We start from the raw sequence: 20711 nt of genomic DNA, 5'->3' as shown, positions 1-20711 counted from the left end.
GTACAGAGCCTTCGGAAAGTATTCTGACCACTTGACTTTTCCCACATTTTGTTACGTTACGGACTTATTCTTGAGGATTAATTGATGATGAGGGAAAAAAACAATTTAATCAATTTTAGAATACAATGTGGGAAAACTTTCCAAATGTACTGTATATACTGTATTCTATTCTACTGTATTTTAGTCAATGCCACTCCGACATCGCTTGATCTAATATTTATATATTTCTTAATTCCATTCTTTTACTTTTAGATTGTGTGTATTGTTGTGAAATGTTAGATACTACTGCACTGTTGGAGCTAGGAACACAAGCATTTCGCTACACCCGCAATAACATCTGCTAAATATGTGTACGTGACCAATAAAATTTGATTTGATGTAAAGAGGTCATTTGGAACCCTTGGAGATACCCACTGATGTGGCACAAGGCATTGTGAGTCGATTATTTGCCTCTGTCGGACTGAGTGGCCTTCAATGGCAGCAAGTCTTGCCATCTCTCTCTCTCAGCCACACACACATACAAAGTCGAAACCGTTTCCACTCACACTTGAGAGAACGAAGGACATCTCTCTGACGACTCGCATGAGAAAGGCTACAAATCACTCAATGAGTCACAAAGCATTGTGTTACGTTCAGGTCATTCTTCATAACACCAAGTGCTTGTCGTTCTGTCGGAAAACAGACAAGAGGGTCACGGCGATAGAGAACCACGCGTCGCCACATCACTGAACTGCTAAAAAATCCACAGCCCTCGCTACCCCACCTTTCAGTTCCATTCATAGTCAAGCGGGATTTGCAGTCACCCCACAGTGGCTTTTGAAGCTTACTCCCACACACACACACACTCATTTATTCACACACATAACTCACATGGACGCACAGCGTTGGGCACACAGACACACACAACAAAAACAGATAAACACACCCACTCACTTCCAAAACATTCACGTCTGACACCGTTTGTGTGATCCTTTGGAAAACAGCAGACACACACCAGGGATAACAAACATACTGTATGCACTTAAAGCGCTCGTTTGACCCTATATCTACACTGCTTTAGCGCTTTCATGCCTTGAAATCCCTAGTGCTCCTGGTAGAAGTTACCACGACGACACAGATCTGATCTAAGATCAGTTTACCTTAAGCAATTGCTTGGAACATGCAATACTGACCTTACATCAGTGAAACATGGAAACTTCTACTACTCTGAAATGCTGGGATTAAAAAAATAAAAAAAGCCGCTGTTGTTGTTTCCAATTGGCCGGCATAAAAAGCTCATTAGAATTTAGGGAGAGGAAGGCCCGCTTAGGGGAAGAGGTGGAACTAGCTCACGCACACACACGCACACGCACACACAGAGACAGCTGACCTAAAGAGCGTGAACCTACGTAGAGGAGCTTTGCGCTGGAGTGTGAACCCTTGGCAGGTGTCACTCAGAGTGTGGGCGTGTGTAGCGGCACAAAGGTCCCCATCACATTATCCCTGTGGAGATCGATCCAGTCTTTCTGACTGACCAGATAAATCAACATGAGTGGCCCTGACAGGTGGATTACATCATCCCGGCTCATTTCAACAAGAGCCTATACACTCCCAGCTCATTATCAATACAGTCTTATACATAACCACATCGTATTGACAATAAACAGAGTGCTTTATCCAATACAGTGCACTCCTCTCATACAAGTCTGCAGATTCCAATGTACGGCCTAGTAGGCTTGGGCGGTATTACTGTGTATACCGTATACCGGGGTATTTGGAAATAGCCACGGGATGGTTTTTTAATACCGCCAATACCATTGAAACTGTTTTTTGTTTTGTTTTTCAATACATTTTCATATTTGTAGCAATTTTTTTAATGTAAATACCTGTGTCAACTTGTGCAATATGTTAAAAGTTAAAGCTGATCGCCTTCTTCATTTCACCTGTCACATTATTTTACATGAAGAAGCTTCCCGTAGTTCCCCAGAAACAGTTGACCCAGTCACACGTTTGTTAGTAAATAGCACAATGGGAGAAAGTGGGAGCAGGTGAGTTCATCTGTGTACTGACGTTTTATATTGAAAGGCAACCGTTTTTTTTTCTTCAATAGAATGATCAGAGACGTGCAACTATGGTTTTCACAGAAAATACATTAGCGCAACACATTCGGCAGAAAATAGCTTAATTTTCCATCAGGTGACGACAGAAGCGCAATGCTATTTGGCAGACAACCACATGAGTAAATGAGCGTACAATGACAAAGAAAGGTTGTTTTTTGTTGCAAAAAAAAAACGATGCGAGGCCATCATATTTCTAATGGGTATCATAGAAAAAAAACATAACCAGCTACATTTCCTAAATGTTTTGCTTAAAGACCTCTTGCATTTTACCGAGCTACGCAGAGAAGAATACTGGAGAAGAGTAGCAACACATCAGTCAAAGCGTCTTTTAATAGAATGCCCGTTTGTGACTTCTCATCCGAGTGGAGAAGTGCATCTGAAACACAACATTAGTTTGATGCTGAGCAGAAATTACAATAAGAAGCATTTTAGATCTTTGTTTACAAAACAGTACAGTATTTCGTTTTTTCCCCCCCGGTGTGATGAACAAACAATTCTGCATTAGGGCAACTCCTAATTTTAACTTACTAGTTATCTAAGTAAGTGGCTGAATTAATAAGATCACGGGGCATCATATTATTAAGCTTTCTTTTTTTTCATACCCTCTTTTCTCCCCTATTTTGTGGTATCCGATTGTTAGTAGTTACTATCTTGTCTCATCGCTACAACTCCCGTACGGGCTCGGGAGAGACGAAGGTCGAAAGCCATACGTCCTCCGAAACACAACCCAACCAAGCCGCACTGCTTCTTAACAATTATCTGTACAGCCGCCACTGTAGCTGATTCCTTGCATTTTTTTCTCCTCTCGTTCTGGGCCTGTCTTCTCCTCCCCCCTCTTCTCCTAGCAGAGTAGGCAGGCCAGTTGCCCTAGCGACTCCCAGACTCCACACAGGCAGTGTGTACACAGTACCGTTCTTCCTCCAGACAAGCATGCGTCAAACCTTTGGTAATTTGCACAATGTCTCTCGTTTACATTCGCTTGTAAATGTCCAAACTCAAAAATGACATTGGTAGCTCCAACCTATACATGTATAACTTTATGAGCTGGATTACCTGTCTATACAATGCGTTTATTTTTGTTTGTGCAAATGTAGCTAATTTAGCTAGCAGCCTCCATGGAAATATGCTATTACTTGTGCAAATTTTGTTAGCATTCTGGTAATAGACATCCAATGTGCTTTTTTTGTATTTTTGGCGCGCCCTTGTGTACTAAGCCGGTAATACTGTAAATGTGAGAGAGAAGGGTGGTATGATGATTTGAACATCTGGATACTCTCCAACCCTACTGCCTAGTAGAGCAGAGGTAGTAGGCTAGCAAATGCTAAAGGGCACTGTTAGCTTCCCTGAGGCTGTGTGGTGATAATCATTGACTTCACCCACCGCAGTAAACTATTCCACAATCTTCCTCGTACCGCAACAAGAGTGAGGGAGGATGCGGGGGAGACCACGAGAGAGAAAGAGATACGGAGAAAATTAGACAAACTAATAGCTGACTAGGCGGTGGCGACGGTAGCAGCGGTAGCTTGTAAACAGGAGGCTTTGATTTGACGTGAACAGAGAATGAGGTCATGGTGCCGGGGCTCGTTTTTTTATCCTAGCTGCTACAGTATGGCCCATCCGCTGGGAACAGAGCTTGGGTTAGCGTCAGCGGCTAATGTGCTTAGCGGGAGCTCCGGGCCATGCGGTGCCTCACCTGGCGCCCGCTCTCTCGCTTTCAACCTCTCTCTCTTTCTCTCTATGTATCGCCCCTTGAGACTCTACAGCAACAGTGTTGAGGATGGAGGGAGTGGGGGGGGGCATACACAAATAGAGGAGGACTGGTGCAGAGGAGTGGAAGACTGACAGCGAGGGAGAAATTTAGAGGGCAAGAGGGGCAAAAACACTAACAGCAAGAGAGGGAGAAGGTACACTAAAGACAGGAGGATGTAGGAATAGCAAGCAATACGGAAGGTAGGGCACAGGGAGAGAGAGAGGGACGTTGAGCGAGCGAGGTAAATGAAAAATGGAAGGAGGAGACATGAAATGGGGGGGGGACAAATAAAGAGGAGGAAAATGAGAGAGGGGAGTGACTGTGAGCATGAACACATGAGCGTGTTCGTCTAAGCCAAGTTTGTCTCAGCTGTGTTCCCATCCTTTTACAACGTGCTACACTCAAACTAAATTGCTTGAATTCTCTCAAAGCCTTCCTCCCGCTCTCTCTCAAGCGGCCACTTCGCAGTCTCCCTATAGCTCTTCCATACTCTCTAGTGCTGACAACATTAATATATGTTTGACTAGGAGGGAAAAAACTAACTCAACGTAAGTGGCAAATAACACACACATACACAGCCTGGCGTCTCTTATTAGCGCTGAGTGGGAATAAAGTGTAGGCGGCGTTTTGCAACAGAGAGACTATTCTGGGATGCGTTTGGGGCCCGCAGTAAAAATGGGAATCTGCCAGCAGTGTTAATTATGAAGCTGGTTGAGAGAATGCCAAGAGTGTGCAAAGCTGTCATCAAGGCAGAAGGTGGCTACTTTGAAGAATCTATAATATAACATATATTTTGATGTGTTTAAATTTTTTGGGGGTTCCTACATGATTCCATACGTGTTATTTCATAGTTTGATGTCTTCGCTATAATTGGCTCTGATCCAAGATGGCGTAGCAGTGGGACGTGTGTTTGCCTTGTCCCATGTAAATATTCTGTTTTTCGTATTTTTTTTTCTGATATATTTTAATCTCACTTTTCATCTACGAACGAAATATACTTTCCTGCAACCCGCCTCACCCAATGTGGTACAGATCTGCTATTTTTATTACTTATAACTGGAACCTCCATCAGAAGCTAGCCAGCTAACTAGCTACAAGCTATTAGTCATTGTTAGCCACTGCTAGTGGTCTTCACCTTTAGCTCGGTCACCAGCGGCTTTAGCTCGGACAATACCTTCCAGTCTGCTCAGCGCGATATCAACCCAGGGCATTTCTCAACTGCTTTTCTCAACCACATCACCGGATTCCTATCGCAAGCTCTGGATCATTACACCGGATCATCGCAGCTAAGCTAGCTGCAACCGAGTGGCTATTGTTGGCTAACGCCTCTGTCCCGAAGCAAGCACCAGTTAGCCTTGAGCTAGCCTCGAGCTAGGCCCATCTCCCGGCTAGCCGACGAAGTATACCAGCTAATTCTTGGGCCACAATACCTCTTTTGCCAATTGGCCTAGACCCTTTATTGTCGACACGGAGCCCTGCTGATCCATCACTACTGGTCTGCCGACGTACTCGTCTAATGTGTTTCAACAGGCTTTTATGTTGCGATGTCGCCGAAGAACCATCTGCTAGCCACGGCACGCTAGCTTTCTGAACGCTGTGTCTCCAGCTCACCTAGCATAATAGGGACTACCGAACGGCCCCCTGACTCACCTATTGCTGCTCATTGGACTCTATGATCACTCGGCTACACAGCTGATGCCTGCTGGACTGTTCACCAACACAGTACCTCATTTTGTTTATCTGTCGGCCTCAGCCTCGAACTCAGGTCCTGTGTGTACCTAACTGACCCTCGCCGCCCATTCATCGCCATTTACCCGTTGTTGTCTTAGCTCTCCTGATCAACACTTGTGATTGCATTATGCCTCTCTCTAATGTCAATATGCCTTGTCTACCGCTGTTTAAGATAGTTCTTATTGTTTTATTTCAATGTAGAGCCCTCAGTCCCGCTCAAAATGCCTTAGATAGCTCTTTTGTCACACCCCCCCCCCCCCCCACCCATGCAGACCTCACCTGGTTTAACTGGTGCCTCTAGAGATGCAACCTCTCTCATCGTCACTCAATGCCTAGATTTACCTCCACTGTACGCACATCCTACCATACCCTTGTCTGTACATTATGCCCTGGATCTATTCTACCTATCTATTCTATTCTATTATATTTTCTGTTCCCAACGCACTAGAAGACCAGTTCTTATAGCCTTTAGCCGTACCCTTATCCTACTCTTCCTCTGTTCCTATAGTGATGTAGAAGTTAACCCAGGCCATGTAGCCCCAGTACTACACCTATTTCCCAGGCGCTCTCATTTGTTGACTTCTGTAACCGTAAAAGCCTTGAATTCATGCATGTTAACATCAGAAGCCTCCTCCCAAGTTTGTTTCATTCACTGCTTTAGCACACTCCGCCAACTCTGATGTCCTAGCGGTTTCTGAAACCTGGCTTAGGAAGGCCAAATTTTTTGAAATTTCCATCCCAAACTACCACATTTTTTTCCATCAAGATAGAACTGGAAAAAGGGGGCGGAGTTGCAATCTACTGCAGAGATAGCCTGCAGAGTTCTGTCATACTATCCAGGTCTGTGCCCAAACAGTTTCAGCTTCTACTTTTAAAACTCCACCTTTCCAGAAATAAGTCGCTCACTGTTGCCACTTGTTATAGACCCCCCTCAGCCCTCAGCTAAGCCCTGGACACCATATGTGAATTGATTGCCCTCCATCTATTTTCAGAGTTCGTACTGTTAGGTGACCATAAACTGGGATATGTTTAACACCCCGGCCATCCAACAATCTAAGCTAGATGTCCTTAATCTCACACAAATTATCAAGGAACCTACCAGGTACAACCCTAAATCCGTAATGGGTCCGCGGTTGAACGACCACCCCTCATCAGTGTCAAACGCCCCTTAAAACATTTCAGCGAGCAGGCATTTCAAATCGACTTGGCCTGGATATCCTGGAAGGATATTGACCTCATCCCGTCAGTAGAGGATTCCTGGTGGTTCTTTAAAAGTGCTTTCCTCACCATCTAAAATAAGCATGCCCCATTCAAAAAATGTAGAAGTAAGAACAGATATGGCCCTTGGTTCACTCCAGAACTGTCTGCCCTTGACCAGCACAAAAACATCCTGTGGCGTTCTGCATTAGCATCGAATAGTCCCCGTGATATGCAACTTTTCAGGGACGTTAGGAACAAATACACACAGGCAGTTAGGAAAGCTAAGGCTAGCTTTTTCAAACATAAATTTGCATCCTGTAGTAGTAACTCAAAAAAGTTCTGGGACACTGTAAAGTCCATGGAGAATAAGAGCACCTCCTCCCAGCTGCCCCCTGCTCTGAGGCTAGGAAACACTGTCACAACCGATAAATCCAATATAATTGAGAATTTCAATAAGCATTTCTCTACGGCTGGCCTGCTTTCCACCTGGCTACCCCTACCCCGGTCAACTGCCCGGCACCCTCCACAGCAACCCGCCAAAGCCCCCACCATTTCTCCTTTACCCGAATCCAGATAGCTGATGTTCTGAAAGAGCTGCAAAATCTGGACCACTACAAATCAGCCGGGCTAGACAATCGAGACCCTCTCTTTCTAAAATTATCTGCCGAAATTGTTGCAATCCCTATTACTAGCCTGTTCAACCTCTCTTTCGTATCGTCTGAGATTCCCAAAGATTAGAAAGCTGCCGCAGTCATCCCCCTCTTCCAAGGGGGTGACACTCTAGAACCAAACGGCTACAGACCTATATCTATCCTATCCTTGTCTTTCTAAGGTCTTCGAAAGCCAAGTTAAGAAACAGATCACCGACCATTTTGAATCCCACCGTACCTTCTCCGCTATGGAATCTGGTTTCAGAGCTGGTCATGGGTGCACCTCAGCCACGCTCAAGGTCCTAAACGACATCATAACCACCATCGATAAGAGATATTACTGTGCAGCCGTATTCATCGACCTGGCCAAGGCTTTCGACTCTGTCAATCACCACATTCTTATTGGCAGACTCGACAGCCTTGGTTTCTCAAATGATTGCCTCGCCTGGTTTATCAACTACTTCTCTGATAGAGTTCAGCGTGTCAAATCGGAGGGCCTGTTGTCCGGACCTCTGGCAGTCTCTATGGGGGTGCCACAGGGTTCAATCCTTGGGCCTTCTCTGCATACATCAATGATGTTGCTCTTGCTGCCGGTGATTCTCTGGTACACCTCTACGCAGACAACACCATTCTGTATACTTCTGGTACCCTCTTTGGACATTGTGTTAACTAACCTCCAGACGAGTGTCAATGCCATACAACTCTAACTAAAACTGACCATCCTACCGATCCTCGACTTCGGTGATGTCATCTATAAAATAGCCTCCAACACTCTACTCAACAAACTGGATGCAGTCTATCACAGTGCCATCCGTTTTGTCACCAAAGCCCCATACACTACCCACCATTGCGACCTGTATGCTCTCGTTGGTTGGCCCTCGCTTCATACTCGTCGCCAAACCCACTGGCTACAAGTTATCTACAAGTCTCTGCTAGGTGAAGCGCCGCCTTATCTCAGCTCACTGGTCACCATAGCAACACCCACTCGTAGCACGCGCTCTAGCAGGTATATCTCATATATACATATATCACTGGTTGTTATATTGTAATTACTTCACCACCATGTTCTATTTATTGCCTTAACTCCCTTATCTTACCTCATTTGCACTCATATAGACTTTTTGTTTTATTTTGTTCTACTCTATTATTGACTATGTTTTGTTTATTCCATGTGTAACTCTGTGTTGTTGTATGTGTCGAATTGCTATGCTTTATCTTGGCCAGGTTGCAGTTGCAAATGAGAACTTGTTCTCAACTGGCCTACCTGGTTAAATAAAGGTGAAATATATACTACCCACCACTTGTGACCTGTATGATCTCGTTGGCTGGCTCGCTCTACATATTTGTCGCCAAACCCACTGGCTCCAGATCATCTATAAGTCTTTGCTTAGTAAAGCCCCACCTTATTTCAGCTCACAGGTCAACATAGCAACACCCACCCGTAGCACGCGCTCCAGCAGGTATATTTCACTGGTCATCCCCAAAGCCAACTCTTCCTTTGGCTGCCTTTCCTTCCGGTTCTCTGCTGCTAATGACTGGAACGAATTGCAAACATCACTGAAGCTGGAGACTTATATCTCCCTCACTAACTTTAAGCATCAGCTGTCAGAGCAGGTTACTGATCACTGCACCTGTACACAGCACATCTGTAAAAAGCACATCCAACTACCTAACCCCCATATTGTTATTTTTTTGTTGCTCTTTTGCACCCCGATATCTCTACTTGCACATCATCATCTGCATATCTATCATTCCAGTGTTAATGCTAAATTGTAATTATTTCGCCACTATGGCCTGTTTATTGCCTTACCTCCCTAGTCTTACTACATTTGCACACACTGTCTATAGATGTTTCTATTGTGTTATTGACTGTACATTTGCTTATCCCATGTGTAACTCTGTGTTGTTGTTTTTTGTCGCACTGCTTTGCTTTATCTTGGCCAGGTCGCAGTTGTAAATGAGAACTTGTTCTCAACTGGCCTACCTGGTTAAATAAAGGTTAAATAAATAAAAATTACAAAAATTCTACAATGTAGAAAAAAGTAAAAAATTAAGAAAAACACTTGAATGAGTAGGTGTCCAAACTTTTGACTGGAACTGTATATATTTATTTATTGAACACCCCCCACCCACCCGGTAATCTAAGCATATCTAAAAATCTATTGTGAAATAAGAACGCAGATAAATAAATACACCTTGCATAGTACAAACATCAGAAATAGTTTACAAATGATAGAGATCCATTCGTAGATGTACAGATCTGTTGGATAATAGTTAAGAAATGTCTACTGCTGCTTTTCCCCCAAGATGTCCAAAGTGGACACCCTGGCCCTGTGAATCCTGGCTGTGGACAGTTCCATCAGACAACTTCCTTAAATCTGAAGAACCAATGCTGCAATGGTAACTGATGAGGTGGTATCCACCTTGGTACAATCATTTTCTTAGCAGCTGTGGTTCCTGCCAACCGCACTCTCCATTGGCGTTCAATTCAGATTCATCACAAATCGACATCACCATTGGATCTAATGGCAATATTTGGTACAGAGATTATATCGTTGACTTTCTACCAGAATTCAACCACCCCCGGGACATTAAAACACTGGCGGATTTCCTGGAAGCTAAAGAGTCCATTCACGTATCTTTGAAAGTATAAATACCCTTCCTAGATCTACACAATTCCTTTTTACGCCCTTTTGGAGAGTATGAATGCCATTTTAGATTAGATCTCGAATGCGTCTCTGTTGCATTCCACACATTTACTGCGGAAACTATAATTAGTCCAAACAATAATTCACATTTTTTAGGAGTCAGCCCAGAAAATAATGCATATTGTATTCTTATTGGAGTTTGGAATGATAGGTGATGAAAGCCCACCTGATGCTTTTGTTCTCTGTAGTGTTCCATATTTAATCTGCGGTCTGCAATAGTCTTTATGGCAGACTATTGGTCTAAACTTGACTCTATAGGAGGAGGCAGTGGTAACATGGAACTCATAAAATTGATACAAGGGATGAAATTCATTTTAATAATTGAGATTCTATCATGCAAAGAAGTAGGCATAACTCACCATCTGTTTATGTTTTTTTGGACCTTTTGAAAGGTGAAAAGTAGGTTCTTCCTGCAAATAGTGTAAATAGAGGGGAATAAGGTAATGCTTAATGATTTGTGTCTTCACCGTGGCCATCACCTACTTAAGCATTGTCCTCCCTTGTATCAATTTTGTGAGTTCCATGTTATCACTGCCTCCTCCTATAGAGTCAAGTTTAGACCAATAGTCTGCCATAAAGAAGTTCATTTTCAGGAAAAAGAGACCACAGATTAAATATGGGGCACTACAGAGCTCCCGAGTGGCTGAGGCAATGCACCTCAGCACAAGAGGTGTCACTAAAGTCCCCGGTTCGAATCCAGGCTGAATTGGGAGTCCCATAGGGTGGCGCACAATTGGTCCAGTGTTGTCCGGTGTAGGCCGTCATTGTAAATCAGAATGTGTTCTTAACTGACTTTCACGTTTTTTCCCCCACCTACGATTCCAAATGTGTGTGCTTGGGTAAAGTGATCGGATGATCTGTTGTTGATTTGGCTTCTGTGACATTACGGATCCTTCCAGGGAATGGACGCATGACACAGTCCTTTTTCAATAACGGCAGCAACCAGACCATGCGGCTAGATTATGGACCGGGAGTACCCACGGACAGATACTAATGGTCTGCCAGGGACAGATACTAATGGTCTTTCTCTTTCGCACACACAGACAAGCACAGTATGCACACACATAGGCAGAGACACACCCATAGGATTGTAACACACACATTCCAGGTGGCATTTTTATTGTATAGAGTGTACAGTCACTCATCTCTAGTCAATTGATTCATATCAGGTCCATCTCTGTTCTACTGAAAAAAAAACCTGGTGGGTCAAAACTAACTGACCGTTCAGACGGTGCGTGTAAACCAAATATACCCACCAGCAAGTATTAGCCATTTAAGCTAAATACTCTGGTGCCTAAGTGCCTGTTCAATAAGGGGGACATTGATGCCAACTAATACAATTAAGCTCCATCATGACAAGAGCTTTTAGGTCAAGCTTACTCCCAGGGAAAAGTACAAAGACGAAACACAAAGGTTGCAAATAGAGAATGACCAAGCAAAACATAGACGTAATTAAGGTGTAACGAACACACACACTCCCAAACCACATGACATAACATTGCCAAGGTCTGGTGTCTGAAATTGCTTGGTAATTGCAATTCCTTGTGCTCTTGAATGCTCGTGTCATGATGAAGTTTGTTCTTGAATGCTTTCTCCCCAGAGTCTGACTGCATGCCTGTCTGCCTTTTATCCTGAGGAAACCCGCTGAGATTAAACAAAGGCATTCCGGCGGCAAATCTTTCTGAATTCCCAATGGGAATAATAATAATAATAATAATGGATCATTTGCTACCGCCAGACACTTAACACTCTTTTGAAGGGGAGAGTGAGAAGTCTTCGTGAGGGTAAATAATCTTAGATGAGGACAATTTGACATGTTTGTTTCTTCAGTTGATCCCTTGGTTAAAGTCAGCGCTTTTGGGGAGTTACGTAAAGCATACAGCCCAATTATCCCAAACCATGTTTGTCTCAAGCCGACTACATAATATAACATCATTTGTCTGCTTTGATTCGTTTTTTCTTTAGGGGTTGAGGGAGAGTGAGAGAAAACGTGTAAGTGCACGTGTGTGTGCGCCCACATAAGGGTGTGGGTGCGTACTTGAGAGAAACAGAAGGCGAGCGGGGGACCGACCGACAAACCCGATCAAAACACTACCCGACACAATATAGCCTAATGTGGTTCAAATCAGAGAGTTTTTCATGTAAACACCACATGGTAACTTCAGCCAGTCAACAAAAACATACGTTTTAGGAGACTGCTACTGTCACGAGAGTGCTGAGTTTAAAATGTAATACATCGTGTGCTCCCACGGTCTTCAGAAACAGATACGACTGACATATCTAGAACGTAATATCGGTCTTTGTTTGTTCAGCCTGTGCTTTCTTTGAAACAGTTCCACCAGACATAAGTCAAATTCCCCCTATTGACTAATTAAGTGGTTTGTGGATGTAAAGGAGGGCACTGAGCCTGTATACAATAATTTTAGAATGAGGGGTGCTGTAGTTCTGCTGGTGTTGCTGTACTGTCTGTTTGGGGTATGGGCTCAGGGAGAGAGTGTGATTGACAGTCATGGTTATGACGCTACCCGAGACAAGCCACAAGGAGGTGACTGGCCATCTGGACTGAGCTGAGGGTGCTGAGAGACAAAGTGAACATCCTGGGTGCTGTTACGGGTAGAAGAGAGAGTGGAGCTGAGCGCCACTAACACTGAACTGCAGCTCCGGAAGAACAAGGTAGAGGAGAGAAAGAAACCGGGGCAAACAGCTGAACAGTCCACCATGGATGGCCAGCGTGACTGCCAGTGAGAGGGAGTTGGATGAGCAGAAAAGGGAGGTGACGACTCTTCGAGAGGAGCTGTGCGTCACTAAGACTGAACTGCAGCTCCAGAGGAACAAGGTGGAGGAGCTGGAGAGGGTGAGTGCAGACAGACCAAAGGTTGCCTTTCTCTGCTAGTTTGACTGGTTCAGGAGCTGTAGGACCATTCAATACTGAAACCACCCTCGTCTACGGTACTGTCATTACAAACATCGGCACAGCCTGCGACTCACAGTTATCTTCACAGCACCACTCAAAGGAGTTTACTACTTTAGATTCACCATCACTTATTTCCGCAGGTGTATTGTTGGGTGTATATGCAAGAATGACCAGAAAGTTACATTTAACTGAGAATTAAATGACGTAGATAATTTACACGTATCTAATGCACTAACTTTCGAGCTGGAGGTGGGAGATGTGGTCTACATGTGTCTTCCCAAAGGACAAGGGGCCTTTTGGTGATCATTGTAACCATAACACCTTTAGTGGTTTCCTGCTCTTCGCTGTGCGAATGGGAACGACTGTACCACAATCAAGTGAAGAGCCAAGGCTTTCTAGCTCCAGGAGGTTAGGGCTTTCTAGCTCCAGGAGGTTAGGGCTTTCTAGCTCCAGGAGGTTAGGGCTTTCTAGCTCCAGGAGGTTAGGGCTTTCTAGCTCCAGGAGGTTAGGGCTTTCCAGACCCAGGAGGTTAGGGCTTTCCAGACCCAGGAGGTTAGGGCTTTCTAGACCCAGGAGGTTAGGGCTTTCTAGACCCAGGAGGTGAGGGCTTCCCAGACCCCAAATGTTATTCTGCAACCCAATATGAAAACTGAATAAAAAAATATAATTGCAAAAAAATCTAAGAATAAGGTGGTCCCAAAAAAATCTAAGAATAAGGTGGTCCCAAAAAAATCTAAGAATAACGTGGTCCCAAAAAAATCTAAGAATAAGGTGGTCCCAAAAAAATCTAAGAATAAGGTGGTCCCAAAAAAATCTAAGAATAAGGTGGTCCCAAAAAAATCTAAGAATAAGGTGGTCCCAAAAAAATCTAAGAATAAGGTGGTCCCAAAAAAATCTAAGAATAAGGTGGTCCCAAAAAAATCTAAGAATAAGGTGGTCCCAAAAAAATTGAACACTGTTAATCTTTTAATCACAAACATGATAGAGTGGAATTTCTTATTTTCATCCACCTGATAACTGTTGATGTTTTCAAATAAACACCACCGATCCATCTGCAGACATGGTCGTTTTGACGGTTTGGTACGTTTGCTTTGTGAGCAGGTGCAGATCATTTGTCTCACTTTTCTTTTCATCCGTTGCACCATGTCATCGCTAGAACTGTTGACGTTGAAACGTTGATGTTGCTTTTCTTTGACCTTAATTCAAAACCACGGTGAAAACAAGAGGACGCATCCCGTTGGGTTTACCCTGTCAATAAAACATTCAAACAATACAGTAACCCACATTGTTGTTTTGTACAATGAGCCCACCAGTCCCATACATCGCGGTGCCACTGGCTATACATCCTCCCCATAACCCCCCTTCCACACACGAGCATCGAATGAATCCAATCCAAGGCTTAAAGGGCTTTACCTCGACTGAGGTAGACCATAATTGATGGTTTCATACCAAATAGCATAATCCAATAGCTTGTCTCAAACAAGCCTTACTTGTATCAAACTGTACTTGTACAATGGGACATAATACAGTTTAGTTTAGTAGTAGACAACACCCAGTGCACAAAAGCCCCCCGGGCAGAAATGAACAGTCACACACCACACGCGGTTTAAACATGATCCGTATAGCAGAGTGGGAAACAAATGTGCAGTAATCACACGCTGTTTAAACATGATCCGTATAGCAGAGTGGGAAACAAATGTGCAGTAATCAAACCTCGCTGTCACGTGGGCTCCCTCTCCGGCCTCTAGGTCATCAGGCTGCTCATTGTCCCGATACACATGTCACCATCGTCACGCGCCCCAGCGCGTCATGACACTCACCTAGACTCCATCACCTCCTTGATTACCTGCCCTATATATGTCACTCCCTTTGGTTCCTTCCCCAGGCGTCATTGTTTCTGTTTCAGTTTCATGTCTGTGCGTTGTTCTTGCGTTCTGCCTTGTGTTAGAGTGCCTTGCGTTCTTGGTTGTTGTTGTTTTATTAAAACGTTTCCCCTGCACCTGCTTCCGACTCACCGCCCCATCATTACACTCCCAGTTCATATATGTCCTTACTGGACCGGGTGAGAACCTGTGGAGAAGGCGGGATGTGTTTGACTGTGTGTGTTAGCCAGGAGAGGATGTGTGTGGAGGTGTGCCCGCACGTGCGTGTTTTATCATCTCCTGTGGGAAACGATCTGCCATGATGACGGCTCACATTTTCCCCAAGCAAGATGCATGTGCAGCTCCAACTGAACAATAGAGAACACACAATGCTTTCATATATAGATGACGAGAACAGCAACAACAAGTTGCATTGTTTCATTTTGATCCCATCTTAAAAGTGAAATCCCCTGTTCATAGCAGCAATCCCGTTAAAAGTATGAACTGTGTACTATAAACAGAGCGCGGCATATTAATAATTCTCTCGCACACGTTCAACACACACACACACACACACACACACACACACACACACACACAGCTTGGTGTGTGACAGCACTGTATGGCCCCAAATCATTCTGTGGCTGTCTCTCTCGCAGTGCACGGCATACATCAGCCATTGAAGTGGCTTTTCGGCTGAACTCTGTTTCATTGCCTCCGTCTCTCTTTTTATGTCTTCTCCTTTACTTTCCCCCTTACTGTTTTACTGTCCCAAACACACATTCGCTCTCCAACTTTCCCCTCTTCCAAATAACACTACCAAAATCTCACTCATAACAAAAACACATGGATGTAACGATAAAATAATAAAGATTTATCAAAACCAGGGGTTAGCAGCTAAACGGCAAAACCCTGTACTACACTATGTGTTCTCTGTTGTGCCACTGCCAATAAGTGACAGGTTTGGGATCAGTGTGAGACTTTAACACTGGGTAAAGAGAGCTGGCTGTGATGTGTATTGGCCTGACATGTGTTCCGCCAGAGACAGATTGCATTGGGCTGTCCCTGCTGAGCTCGGCCTTCTGCTGCCCTGGCTAGCCTGGCACTAGCTAGCAGTGGCTAGTGGCTAGTGCGTCCTTGCCTGCCCTCTCTTTCTGCTAGGGCGCCCGTTGGGACCTGATGCACGGTGACTGTTGATGTGGTGACTGGACGCGGTGACCGTATGTAGAGACGAGAGGGGGTGGTGGGGTTTTGGGAGTGGGCTGAAAAGCTCTCTAGGGGAGAGATACCTGGAGTGGGAGAGTACACTTCACTTTCAAAGACACATACTGTTCGTGTATACTGTACATCAGAGCAACTTCCAGTCCAAAAGGGCCAAAACACCGTTTTTTTGTTTCTACCTCATTGTTAATTGCACTCACTTGGTGTTCCAGATCTGAATCAGGCCCTGATTAGAAGGAGAGGATGAAAAAACCTGATTAAAAAAGAACAGAGACCAAACGGCATTTTACCCAGTATGGCCTTATCAGTGTATACCAGTGTTTAAGCCTACTCTCAAGAAACTTGATCTTGCAAGCTAGACATTTAGCTAGCAAGTTAGCAAAACAAATGTACAGCTGGAGCCCTGGGCTAGAGAAAATGTATTGGGCACATAGTTACAGATAGTTAGATAGTTACTCTTATAGTAATAAGATATTTTAGCTGGCAAACATTAGTAGTGAACTTCAAGTGTAACTTGATCACTTCTCTTGCGCTGCACAACAATGGATCGTCATGTTATAATTTGGGGACGTTAGTGAAAATCATACCGTGGGTATTTCGATAATACCCCGGTATACGTTATACCACCCAGGTCTACTCACCAGCACAGTCAATTTCCTCTGAGAGTCGAGTTTCTTTAAACCAATGACATCCAAAGGTCAAAGGGTGTGAGGTAGCTCGATTGCACTTGACGCAATGGAGCAATTGAGTGCAGGGCGCACGTCACAAACGGTAGAGAGCCAGGGACGTACCACACACACCACCGCCGCCGCGGTCAGCCGTGATCAATAGAGGAATGGAGTGGTGGTGCATGGGCAGTGGAAACTATCGTACGGTGCAGAGTGGGGGGAAAACCTGACCCAGACATCCCCCCTGCGGCAATTTAGGAGGGAGGGCAGATAAGGAATGTTTTGGGAGGTTGTTACCAACCGTCCCAATATACAGCAGGCACAACATGACAGTCAAAACAACGCACATTGTCTGGGAGCTGTGATATGAATAGAAAAGAGACGTTATCTCGATGACACCACACTGTGAAAATAAAAAGACAAAAGCCGCCGGGAAAAAATATATAAAAAGAGACACACACACACACACACACACACACACACGCACACACATACATACATACATACATACATACACACGCACGCACACACGCACGCACGCACGAACGCTGCTGTTTAAACATGATCAGTATAGCAGAGTGGGAAACAAAATGTGCTTTGCCGTAATCAATCCTCCCAGTTCAAATCTGTCTTTACTGGACCGGGTGAGGACCTGTGGAGAAGGTGGGATGTGTTTGACTGTGTGTGTTAGCCAGGAGAGGATGTGTGTGGAGGTTTGTGTTGGAGGTGTGCCCGCCCGTGCGTGTTTTATCTCCTGCGGGACACAATCTGCCATGATGACGGCTCACATTTTCCCCAAGCAAAATGCTTGCCTGTACAGCTCCAGCTGATCAATAAAAATACACAAGGCTTTTATATATTTAGATGAAAAGAACAGCAAAAAAAAAAACCCGTTGCATTGTTTCATTCTTCATCCCATCTTAAAAGCTAATCATTGCACCAGCCACCAGCATCCCAACAGACAGACTGGGCACACGATGGACAGATACAGCATGGGAAATCTTTGTTCTGGTAGCTCGATTGCACTGGACGCAATGGAGCAATTGAGTGCAGGGCGCAAGTCAAATGGTAGAGACACAGGACACACGCAGAGAAAAAAGAAATAGAGCTAACTCCTAAGCAGAGTGGGGGGGAAATTGCCTACCCTAAGCAGTTGGGGAAACAACTATTAACAAAGTGGACCTACCGTGAGACAGGGATGAGAGTTGGAAGTTACTTCTCTGGATTTCACTCTGCGTTGACTTCAAGAGAGAAGGGGGGGGGTGAAAGAGAGAGGGGAGGGGAGGAGAGAGTGAGAGAGAGAGAGAGAGAGAGAGAGGGGAGGAGAGAGTGAGAGAGAGAGGGGTAGGAGAGAGAGAAAGAGAGAGAGGGGAGGAGAGAGAGAGAGAGAAAGAGAAAGAGAGCGAGAGAGAGGGGAGGAGAGAGAGAGAGAGGAGGAGAGAGAGAGAGAGAGAGAGAGAGGAGAGAGTGAGAGGGGAGGGGAGGAGAGAGGGGAGGAGAGAGAGAGAGAGAGAGGGGAGGAGAGAGAGAGGGGGAGGAGAGAGAGAGAGAGAGAGAGAGAGAGAGAGAGAGAGAGAGAGAGCACACGGCAAGTTAGGATGAGCAAGCCTTGTATAACATCATTATACATTCAGTGCCTACATAACACTGCCTCACTAGGACGCATGCAAAGAAGTCTACATCCAACGGACCAGGAGGAGAGGTGTATTATAACAGCTAGCAAATTCAGCGAATGTGCCTTTAAGACTGCGGATCCAACTTTAAATTAGACAAGACTAATTTAATTAGTTTAAACGCCAATGGTTTCTCAGGTACATAGGTTACGTCCCAAACGGCACCCTATTCCCTACATAGTGCATTACTTTGGATGAGAGCCCTAAGGTCCCTGGTCTAAAGCACTGCACAGAGTGTCATTTGAGACACGGCCATACTGTAGCAAACGGAGGTGTTTTTCACCAGGCGCTGTCAACATGTCAGAATGGGGTCTATTTCTGCATGCAGCACTAATGCTATCGAGTCGTTACACAGCCACGGAGATTTCTACACCACCGGTGGAGAATGGGCTCGTTGGAAAATGAAGTGTGAACACCCAAACACACATTTATTTATTTCCCCCCTCACAAACAAACACACACACACACTGGATCTTGGGACCAGTGTCCTGGGATAAATATTGGTCTTGGCTCCTGGATATTACCTTAGTCTTTGGTTTACAAACCACAGGCAACCCAATTTGAAGAAGACAACGCTCTTTGATTATTGGCTGGTCACGCCAAACCCGTTGGAATCCCCACCCAGTTTAAAAAAGGTGGAATCTTTCAATGGCAATGTCTATACCAAGACAAGTCCGTTATGTGCTGTACCTCTATGGTTGACACTGTTTCCAAAATAAATTATAGTAAAGTGATCATTTAAACATCCAACATAATTAATTAGATGGATTAGTCATTAAATGAATCAACAAGTTTCAGAGTCATACAATTAACATTGAACATTTTACAGAGAACAATAGTGATGATATTTCTCTAAATTCAATAAAAAGGTTTTGAAAATCATGTTGACTATTTTGTTAAATTGGTATGCAAATAAAATGTCTAAAATGAGTCTGTAATAGAAGGTTAATCCAAATGATTACTGTGCATGGTTCTCCTTTTACTGCAACCTTTCCACTATGTTTCACGAGTGACAAATTTAGTTGGGTGTAGGGTTGTTACGGTGACCGTATTACCACCACACCGGCGGTCACGAGTCATGATAGCAGTGAAATTCCACGTGACCGTTTAGTCACGGAAATTGTGTTTCTCCAAGCTCTGATGCTGCAGACTTGCTAACTACCAAACTTGCTAACTGCCTGGTACTCGGCACTCAATTGTCCCTCTAATCAGTCTGACATCAATGCAAACGTGATCAAAAATCTAATCAAACACACGAGTGCCCATGAGCTCATGTTGCGCAACATTTCTATAGGCTATGCAATTGCGTGAGAAAACACAGTGATGGCCTCTATTAAAAGGGGGAGGATTCCAACAGCTTTCTATAGGCTAGGCCTACTATATTTATTTCTCTACTTTCTTAATATTAAGCACAGTGCTTATTTACAAAAGGAGTATAGACTACCTGGCTGGCATAAAAATGAACCACGGGAAAAGCATCCTCCATTCGCTTTTTAAGTGCATAGATGACATGTATTTTTTCAAGACAGGTGCATGATAATGGTACATTCTAAATCAAAACAATTTTCACATTTTATTTAGTATTGTAACGTCTGCTTACAACTCGCACTTTCAAACACATAGATCCCCTGAACGCAGCTCACGCTCTAGATCCCAATCACCTGAATTCTGATCACTTGTTCACACACCTGTATGTCATTATCACACACTATTTAGTTCAGTTCTTTGCACCCCATCAATGTGAGGTATTGTTTGTTTTGAGACACGTCTAGTCGGAGCTCTGTTTTTCCCGTAATTGAATCCTCCTGTGTATGATCGTTTTGGCCTGCCTCACTAACGACGCCTTTTCCCTTTTCCCTGGATTTCCTGTTATCGAAATATTGCCTGATCTCCCGGGCGACGTTACTAGCTTTTCCCCTGCCTGTACTGTTGCCTTTTTGGACCCCCTGTGTATGACCTTCTGCCTGCCCCTGGACCCAGCTACCTAGCTCCTTCTGTGTATGACCTTCTGCCTGCCCCTGGACCCAGCTACCTAGCTCCTTCTGTGTATGACCTTCTGCCTGCCCCTGGACCCAGCTACCTAGCTCCTTCTGTGTATGACCTTCTGCCTGCCCCTCAGGACCCAGCTACCTAGCTCCTTCTGTGTATGACCTTCTGCCTGCCCTTGGACCCAGCTACCTGCCTCCTTCTGTGTATGACCTTCTGCCTGCCCCTGGACCCAGCTACCTGCCTCCT

At 44.5% G+C, this 20711-nt stretch overlaps 1 protein-coding gene across 2 annotated transcripts in view; it reads right to left on the bottom strand.

Annotated features, from left to right (window-relative positions):
- Positions 1–20711, bottom strand: part of adarb1b (adenosine deaminase RNA specific B1b) — a 174658-nt gene that overhangs the window by 72983 nt on the left and 80964 nt on the right. For both annotated transcript variants that reach the window (XM_090215727.1, XM_036958943.2), the window contains exon 3: positions 17990–18044. The gene's annotated coding sequence lies outside the window, so the exon portion shown is untranslated. The remainder of the gene's footprint in view (positions 1–17989; positions 18045–20711) is intronic.

The sequence above is a fragment of the Oncorhynchus mykiss genome, chromosome 22, assembly GCF_057628025.1.
Source record: "Oncorhynchus mykiss isolate SJ-2025 chromosome 22, ASM5762802v1, whole genome shotgun sequence".
NCBI lineage: Eukaryota > Metazoa > Chordata > Actinopteri > Salmoniformes > Salmonidae > Oncorhynchus > Oncorhynchus mykiss.
This window is presented reverse-complemented; position numbering and strand designations above follow the sequence as displayed.